The sequence below is a fragment of the Heliangelus exortis genome, chromosome 9, assembly GCF_036169615.1.
Source record: "Heliangelus exortis chromosome 9, bHelExo1.hap1, whole genome shotgun sequence".
NCBI classification, from domain to species: Eukaryota; Metazoa; Chordata; class Aves; order Apodiformes; family Trochilidae; genus Heliangelus; species Heliangelus exortis.
This window is the reverse complement of record NC_092430.1, coordinates 20,626,100-20,636,145: the sequence shown is the minus strand read 5'-3', so window position 1 is coordinate 20,636,145 and position 10,046 is coordinate 20,626,100.

The window sequence follows — 10,046 nt, the reverse complement described above, 5'->3', positions numbered from 1 at the left end:
AAAGGATCAGCTCAGAAAGCTGTATGAACTCCTCTGAGGTCATTGTGAAAGTTAAACACTTATGACCACAGCTTCTAGGAGCCTTTGGATATTTCCAAACCTCCCTGAGTTATTTATCCATCTTTATTTCTGCAAAGAGAAGGGTATTTATCCAGGTATTCACGCGTGGTGGCCTAAGACTCATCACTGTGATACTACAGAATCAGCTAATATACTTTTATTTTTCAGCAGATCTTGTAAGCTTGGTCTCAGCACTGGGTCAGTGTGGCAGCATGGCTCTAGGAGTGTGATTCTATCTGATGGTCATGAAGGATAGAAAAAGAAAACTTGTGACTGCAAAGCAGTAATGGGCCAGACCCAGTACAATGTATTTGCCATAAATGTTCCCTGGAATAAAATGGGGGTGGGACAGAACTCTCTGGTAAGAGGCAGTTTTGGGGGGAGTGAGATGCACAATGTACCTATTTCATCTGTTATTTGTGGAAAAAACTTTGGCAGTAATTTAAAGCAGTTAAGGCTATATGAAAGGTTCTAAAATAACATATGGTTTGTTTGCAACCAAATACATTTTCATGCATTATTTTACTGATTGCTGATAAAGTTATGCTTGTACAGCGTAGCTTTTCTACTTATCACAAGGTTATTTCTATGTAGTGATGAAATTTGGCTAAGCAGATGAATAGATTTTGTTCTCATTTGCATACAGCTAAATCTAGAGCAGTTTAATGAAAGTGGAAACATGGCCCTTCACCAAAAAAAAGGTAAGTAATGTCCAAATCCAGCTACTGTTGGCCAGCTGGGAGACATTTCCATGTAAAACTATGCACTGCTTTTTTTTTTTTTTTCTATTTAAATTATGCCATAAATATATTTTTCTCTCCCCAGTCAGTAACCAGAGTGAGTGCACCTTGACAGCTCTTCATAGAAGATGAAGATAATAGGAACCATTTGTTTCTTCTCCTGAGTCATGACTACAGGTGCCCAAGAACTGAAAAAGTGGTAGTAGAAGAAAATAAGCAAAGCAGGTTTGGGGGTTTGGTTTGGTGCTTATATGATTATATTTCTTTTTTTTCCCTCTTCCTTTAATGTGTGTGTTGGGGAGGGGTGGGGTTAAACAAAAAGCAAACTGCTTCTGTGGTAAGTGCAATTTTATCCTTCTTCTTCACACATGATTCATATTACTGTCTCACATAAATGCCAAAATTCCATCAGTCAGGAATGACAGGCACAGGACGTTCACAGCATCACTGAACTATCCTCACACATGTCAGATGGTCATTTTTCCCTTTGAAAGATGCTGGAGGTGCAAATGTGCAGAAAAAAAAAAAATAAATGCAACCGTGAGCTAAGGTGTTTGCTTCCAGAAGTAAGAAGAGGTTTGTAAACTCCCCTGCTTGTTAGATTTAAAAGCTGAAAGAGGCAAATAATACTTTGTAGCTCATGGTCACACTTATGTGTTTCTCTTCTGTGTGTGGCCACTGAGACCTTTGATCTGGAGTGGGTTTTGCTGCAGATTCTCTCTCTGCTACAGCCACCCAGGGAGCTGAGCTCCTCCTGACCCTGCTGCAGGAAACAGGAAAAGTTCCACTGGCTGCAGCTTAGAAAGATGAGCACTTGCAATAGCAGCAGGGAATGAATTACAGATGGGGAGCATCAAACCCAATTTTCCACTGTTTTATAACTTGAAAAAGCCTCTTGCTTCTCTTCCCAAAGAACAGAAGGATGGCTTTAGAGTTTGGATATGACTGTGAGACCTGGTTTTGCTGTAGATTCCTGGATGGATGTAGGTTAGCAGAATGAAATTCTTTCTCCCTAAATTTAATACCCAATATCAGGTGCCTATGAGGAAGCTGATGAGACTTTATGTGAAGTTAGTAAGAGAACAGTGGGGAGAATTTTAATACTGGGTGAATCATAGTCTACTGCCACTTGATATTCCCTGGTGACAAAGAGGGAACCCAAGTAAGTGGGAAAATGCTATCTTTTTTGTCCTTTAGACATGCTTAACTAACTATAAGAGCCTGAAAACTTTTTCTGAGATCAGGCATTTACTTGTATATATGTATACTATTGACAGGTGTTCTTTTTTGGTTCTGTAGGTTATTTATTTTACTACCACAGTGCCTATGGCTAAGGGAATAGAGGAGGTTTATATGAAATAGAGGTGGCTTTATATGAATATTGTTAGACTTCTGTATAACCTCTGACAGCTATTTCACAAGTAGGTAAGACCACAGGATTTATAAAAACATGCTCTAGAGCCATCCCTCATTTAAATAATTGTAAACTTCACTGGAGAGAGAACTGACTGTTGTCCTGGGTATCATGAAGAGCAAAATGTGCTCCCTTGTATCTTAGGAGCTCCATGAATGCCTTGGCTGTGCTTGTCCAAGCCCCTGAACCTCATGCTGTGTTTTGCAATCAGATTAACTGAAGCGCTAAAAACAAACAGATCAAACCAGATAAAACTGATAGCAATATTTGCCACACACTGAGGTCCGAGAGGTATAAAAGCTGACAGATATTGATGCCTTCATTGCCTATGAAACTACTAAACATTATCCATTTAGAGGGGAGATCAATGATTATCACCTCCCAAGAGCTGGAGCCTCTGCTGCATGAGGGGTAAGCAGAGGGAATAGTGGTACCTGAAATTTTTATTGCCCTTCAGTGATCTGTGGATGATGGGCAGGACCAGAATGGCACAAACCCATTTTCTTGGTACCAACAAGCCTACTCAAGCTCTTTTCCATGCAGTCTTTTTCACTGGCTTTGGAGAGATCCGTACCGGCATGAGCTTGTACCCAATTATGCAAGAGTTAAAACCAGCAAGTAAAAATACTAACATTTCATTTTAGAAAGTGGAGGCAGAGTGGAATAATCCAGAGCAGACAGCAGGGTCAACAGCAGGCATGGTCTGCAAATTGACTCTGTCTGGTGTGAGCAAACTAGGTAAGTGCTGATGAGGCAGGTCTGGTGATGTGCCTTTTGTGAAAACAAATTCAAGCTGCAGCCTCCCATACACAGCACAGCTGATGATGGGTTGTTACTTAAAGGTCTGGGAAAGCAGCTTGCAGATCCCAAGCTTGTCAGAAAAAACAGCAGGAGGGGACACAAATAATGAAAACAAATGCACACAGAGAAGAGGCCGGGTAACACCAGTGCAGAAGTGAACAGTGTGATGTGCCCTGAAAAGGATTGCAGGGAACTGTGTAAAGGCAAAGCTGACCCAGGACACCAAAACAGCTTTTGTGTCTTTATTACTTGTTGTGCTTGGGTCCTGATGGGGCAAACAGTATCAGTTATTCTTTTATTCCCCTATGCAGGGTGTCGGAGTTTGAAGATACTTCCTATCCTTGGAGAAAATTGGAGTGACAGGTAGAGCTGGTTGGAGGGGGAAGGAAAAGCAGCAGGAAGTGATGGATGTGCTGGGGGAGGCTGAAGTGCACTGACAAGTGGCATCACCAGCTGCAGGTGGGTGTTCAAGCTATTCCTGTAAGGCCTGGTGACCCCAGGACACTTTCCTTTTGTTCAGTGTGAAGATGGTTTTCAGATGGCACCTAATGAATCACTTCCCATACAAAGGAGCAGCAGAAAACATCCTTTAATCAACACAGCCCTCTCATTGCTGGTTTGGCTTTTTTTTACAGGTGGTTTTGTTGTTTTTTTTTTTAAAAAGGTTTCATTTCCAGGTGTTGCATATGCACAGTTCTCAAAATAGCTGAGAATTTGTAAGCCATTTTAAAGATTTTTAGGTTTTAAAGACCTTTCTGACTGGGAGATGTGACTGAATAGGAAAAAGTAGTAAGAGAGGCTGATTTACTTCTTGTGGGCATGAGCCCATACTAAATAGCATGAGGAATAATTCCTATTGTTGTTATTAAATTCCTGGTTACTGTAGGTACCAGTTTTACAAAAATCTCAGGAACTCTGGGAAAATCTGCTATAATTATTACTTGACTGTGTCTGGAAAAGGCAGCTCCAGTAATTTTACATGCAGTTCCAGCAGCAGCTGTTTATCTAATGAGCTTTGGAAGACCAAATCTCCCAGCCTGACAGCTCTGAGAAATGCAGAAGCATGGCAGAAGTGGCATTGATGTTTCAATAAGTGACATTCTTTCCTCTGTGTCAGCATAACAAAATGCCATGGAAGAGGGTTGGAGGTGCCCCGTGGGAGGCACTACCTTTAAATAAGGCTTAAAGCCAGCAACTATCTTCTCATTAGGGAAGAAAGACTTTGCAGTGCACAGATGATTAATATGTGTATGTGGTTACAGACTTCAAGAAATCTATGAGAGTCATTTTGGGAAAAGAGACATTTTGGTTCTTTGCAATATGCGTGAGCATAATAAATGTCTTTTGGCTATTTTTGTGTTGCATAAGCTTGCTCTAAACAAAGTAATTCTGATGCCTTAAACAGGAGTTCTGTTGTAGCATTGGACCTTCATTCAGGAGAAGTTCTCTGCAGGTCTATCTGATGCTGATGCTTCAATAAAGGGCAGAATATGGCTCATATCTATATAAAAGTCACAATGTTGTCCTCTTGGTGGTTAAGCCTCTAGCCAAGCTGTTGCTTCTGGTGGCCTCAGTATCTTGTTGGCAGCAGCTGAACCCTAAAAAAATGTTTGTCTTCAGGTTTAGACAAGGAGCAATCATAGGTTGGAATTAAAGCTCCATTTCCCATTTGGCTTTGTTCTGATCCACAACTGTTCTCACAGTGCAGTTAAAAATAAACCTGACCTCTTTCTTTTTCTAGCTGCTGTCATCATTGTGATTCCCCACAAGATGCCCCAACTTCCCACTGTGCCCTGCTGGTTCTGCTGCCCCTCTTGCCTCTCAGTCCAAAGAGTTTCTGAACAAGAGATGTGCTTTTTGTGGAGCCTGGCAAAGCTTCAGAGAGGAAAAGGAAGAATCAATACCTCTTCAAAGCAAAGTCTTTGCTTCAGTGAATATGACATTTGCCCTTTCTTCACAAGTGGGAAAAAACAACAAGGGCATTTGCACCTGCAATGGAAAGAGAATGAACAACAGAGAGACCTTCCAGGTTTGACTCATGAAGGGAAATAACTTCATGTCCATTGTCCCTACCTGGTGACATCAAAAGCAGGTGTTGGGTGTTAGGTGCTGCAGCCTGGGAGTGAAGTGGAAAGAAAAACAAAGTCAAAGATAAGTTGAAAGAATTTGGAACAAGTGATAATGGACTCTGTGAAGAAACAGGGAATGAAAGGCATGAAGGTCAGGTCCATTGCTGCACAATCAAATCAGCTATAAAATGTCACCTTCAAAGGTTGGCCATAATATTAGAAGGACCTTCCAGTAAGTTTTGCATTTTTCATTTCGACAGCTTTGCAGCAACTGGAAATGGTGACAGAGCCTCACTCACACTTCTCTAATGAACTGCTGCTCCGTGGGGTTGAAGCAGGTGAGAAATTTTCCAAGAGAAGTTGAAAGTGCCAATTAAGGAAATCCATGTTTCTGCAAAATCAAAACAACTGTAAGACTCTGGTTTTGGAGGATTTACCAAAATATAAAGTAAACATAAACCTTGCAAGTCTGCTTCAGTTATTTTTCATACTCACATTTTCATTAATTCCATATTCAATTTTGACCGCTTTTGTTTCCAGATCTTTTTGTTTCAAAACTAGGTGCTTTTTCCAAGTTTTTCAGTTCATTCTGTTTTGACTTTGCCATTTCTTAGCCAATTTTCCCAGCTGTTTCGTTTTGATGTTCCTACTTCTGTGTCACTCTTCACATGCAGCTCGGTGGACCTCTTTCTTTTGGGAATAACATGCATTGTCTCACTAGGCTCTGTGAAATCGTTTCAAAATAGTCTTTTGTAAAGCATTTATTTTCCTCATGTGAAGCTGTGCCTTCAGCTGCAGCTGCCACTACCTTTGTTATAGTCCCCACTATGCAGTGGATAATTTGCAGCACCTAACTCCCCCCCTGAGAGGGGATCCTGGGTCAGCTGCTGTTGTTGTAGCCCTGTAATGGAGCAGACTTCTTCCTTGGTGAATCAAATAGCATCATTTCTGAGGACCACACTGGCAGTGTAGCAGGACAGTCATGTACTCGTACCCTGACCCCTGTGCTTCTGCTGGGTGAGAGTTCTGCAGCTACACGAATCAATAAAAAAGTATTGATTTCTTCACACCATCATAAAGCTTGTCTGCTCTTATCTCCAGTTTGCAAGCTGAAAAAGGAGATTTTAAAACTACAATTGTCTTATACTTCCTCTTCCTTTTCTTCCCCTGTTCCATGCTTCTCACTCAGGAGACCAAGTTCTGCTTCTGGCAGGCACCTGGTCAGGGAGCCATAGCCCCATTCCTGTATCACACCATCCTACTCTGTTAATGCTCAGGTTGTAAAAACAGTTGCTTTTGAAGCTTTCTAAATGAGGAGAATTGCAGAGGTGATTGTCTCAAATGCTAAAGTTGATTGACTTCTCTGGGGCTTAACTCATCCCTCTACAGGTAAGCAATGGTAGTCAAGAAAATGGGAGTGAGGAGCTCGGTCAGTCCCTGGTAGGCACCCATCATTTATCTGAAGTGCATGGACATGTCCTCCCTTCTTAACAACTGCCTCACTGGAAAAAAGGGAAGGGTGAAGGGTAAAGCAGCCTTTTCAGTAATATTTAATTTTCCAGAAAGAGTCACCTAAGGACATACCTGTCAAAAGGTGACTGGGTGGATGTCTGCTTCTGGTGCTGACACAGAGTGCTTAGGAAGCTTGGCTTCAAACTTCTGCGTATGGCTGGAGCTATCTGTCAGCTGTGCAGTCAGTCTTGGGTAAATCCCAAGGTCCTGATGAACACAAGGATTGCAGTAATAAAGCAATCAAATTAGGAAAGATTTACCTAGTAGACAGAAACACCAGTGGCTCTGAAAAACTGCATGATACACTTTGATGTCTTTCAGGATTTCAGCAGCTAGGTCAGCATTGTCACTATGCAGTCATGTTAGAGAACAAGAAAAAAAATATGTAACCAGAAACATAGCATTTGAAGGCATCTGTCTTTGATGCATTTGTGTCTGGAGAATAAGGGCTTTAATACTCACCTAACTTTACCACCATTCAGATGACCTCCAGATGCACCAATTTTGAGAAAAATACTTGCAGTATGGCAGGCAGGTAAAACTGCTATGGCTCAATGACCAACTGTGTAACTGTCATAGCTATGTTTAAATTGGTTTTTCATTAAAGCAAGGTTATTTGTGGAATAAGCCAGAAGTAGCCACTGCTTTCTGATCAGCCAGCTGAGGGGTGAGGCAGAGCTGCTGACAAACACCCAAATGCCACATGGTTTATCTGCCACACTACCATTCCTGTTTGGCCCTGCCTTCATGGTTTCCAGCACATAATTCATAGATTCCCACTGTTAGGAATGTTGCACACAGGATGTTTAGACTGGCTCTCAGGCACAGAGTATTATTAGTGGGTCTGCAGCTGAGAACACATGGAAGGAAAAGGGAAACTCCCCTGTGGGCATCTGGGAAGAGCAGCAGTGAGCTGCTCAGATAAGTGTCCTCTGGGGGCTCTCTGCAGCACAGCAATGGTGAGGATAAAAAGAAATATAATGATGGGTTTTGGCATGCTTTTCCAGTATTTATTATAAGTTTTTTTTCAATGGGATCAACTCAAACTCCCTTTTGGATGTTCCTCTTTGTGGCATGATTACAGCTGAGTCTGGTAATTAGACAGAGGTGCTGCACATTGTTTGTTAACCTTCTGTGCACACGTGTTATTGGATAGTATTTAAGTATTTAAAATGCTAATGGTGTTTAGTATACAAACAGTGCTTTGTTTGGGGCTATGTTTTAGTTTCCTCTAATATGATCTAACAACTACAAAATGAGGTATGAAAGGGTTGGGGGGAAGGGCTGATTTTCACCCCTGCTTTCCACTAGACCCTGCTGTCTGACATTATTGGGGCTTGCAGGTCTTGAGACTTGAGCCAGCCTTGCAATGAAGTATAGGAACATAGCCTTTACACCAAGATATACAGGCCAGCCAATATATATTTTGGGTTTCCTTCTAGGCTTCTTAAATATAGTGTTTATTGGAAGGAAAAAGAATATAATCCTTCCTAAATAAACAAACATCAACTCACATCTCTTCCCTCCCTGCCATGTGGAAATCAGGATTCTGCAGCCCACGGATTGCAAAATGAGTCATGCTGAATGAAGTACAGGAAATTTAGCCCAATCAAGCTGGTAAAACAAGTCAGATTTTAGAGATGAAGCTCTCTAAATTAGGAGGGTTCTGCTGCTGCCCTCCAGGCTCGTGAGTTTGCTCCAGCACCACAGTTGCCATGGCAATTCATATAGACAAAAAGCTGCAACCTTTCAGGATCCAACCAGGTAAAAAATCGGGTTTAAATTATACTCAGAAACAAACAGAAAGCTGATAGAGATGCCAAGGAATCGATATACTGTATTCTCTGTGTCTAATACCATTTCACAGCCAGGCAGCTGCATTCTGCACATTCCCAATGCCTTTGAACACTTGCACCACATAAAGCACACTGCAGCAGCTCTGACTTGAGAAAAAAGTAACAAATCTCATCTAAAGAAACTGGAAAAGGCCACAAATGTCTCAGCTGACCCAGACAATGCCTACTTGGATGCTACTTAAAAAAAAAAAAAAAAAAAAAAAAGTCAGATAGTGTCTTATTAGAAGATAGATCAGATGTTTTTCAGATTCTTTGAGGTGATGCTAAGAGGGAACCCAAGCACTTCAGCAGCAGGCAGACAAGCATGGGGCTGTGATAGGATCTCTTGTATTTTAGAGGTAGTGGGCTGGACTTTGTTTCCATTTAAGTAGTGAATCCATCTTGTTCCTGCTCCTAGAACTATAGCACCATAAAGCTGCCTGAAAATATGCCTCTCAAGAAAAGTAGCTAGGAAAAACAACAGAATTCTTAGCAGCTACTTTTATAGAATTGCATAATCTTAATTTTCTCATGTCCAGTCATGAAGTCAGTGATAAAAGAGATTTATCAGCTTGAGAGCATAGATTTAGCACAATGAAATTTTTTAAATTTCCTCCCAAATGTCATTATAAAAGTGCAAAAAACAGCCCAAATAACGTAAACCATTTAAGTCTGCACTTATAAGAAGGATTTTCAGTCCCTGACTTCTTTTTTCTCACCTGGAGATGCAAATGGGTGCCAGACAGGGACCCCATCCTTCTCCACAAGGCAGGCAGCAGAGTTTCTGGATGGGCCCAACCAGAAATGCTGCATCTCTGCCAAGGCTGTGGCACTTGGTCTTCCTTGTGGGGCTTTGTCAAGCCAGAAACAGCAGCTCCCAGAGAAGCTGTGAGTGTGAAGGTCTGTCAGCTCTCATCCACTGGCATACCAGGACTCACCTGGATTGTCACAAGAATTTAGCTGAGCCAGTGATACTTTAAACCTTGATGAGCTTCATTGCTGGGAAGCAGTGGCCATGTCTCCTGTCAGGTACAGCATCTCTCTGCAAAGCCACATGCTGGCACATCTGCCTTCTTGGAGAGCTGCAGATACACCAAGTAAATCAAAGGTATAAGAATTTATGAAACCCAAAGTAGCACTGGATTTCTGGAATGACATCATGATTGTATATGGGTACTAATAAAAGGCAAAGGTTCCCTGAAGCCACAGGCTATAAAGTGTATTAGAGCAATGTGATTAAGACAGAGTTAAGCCATACTAAACTTTGAAGAAGGCATTCCAGAGTGACATGTTAATGGATCCCAGGAAAGATCTGTTAATGGACTAAAAATTGAGGAGCTTTTTGTGTGCAGCATTTAGGAAGAGGAAAATCACTAGTTCTCTGTGGCTGAGATTCACTTAAAAAGAAGCCAGGAAGGGGACAAGAGCTCCAGTACAGGCAGCCTGGCTGCGACCTAGAGGCAAAAGCCCAGGGCTGGTCCCAGAGTGCTCCCAGCTCCTTGCACACCCACAAATGGTTTAGGTCCTGCTCATCACACTGAGCATATGTGTGAAAAATAAAAAACAAACCCAAACAAAAAAACCACCTTATGATTTGAGTCTATGAAGGTGGTTT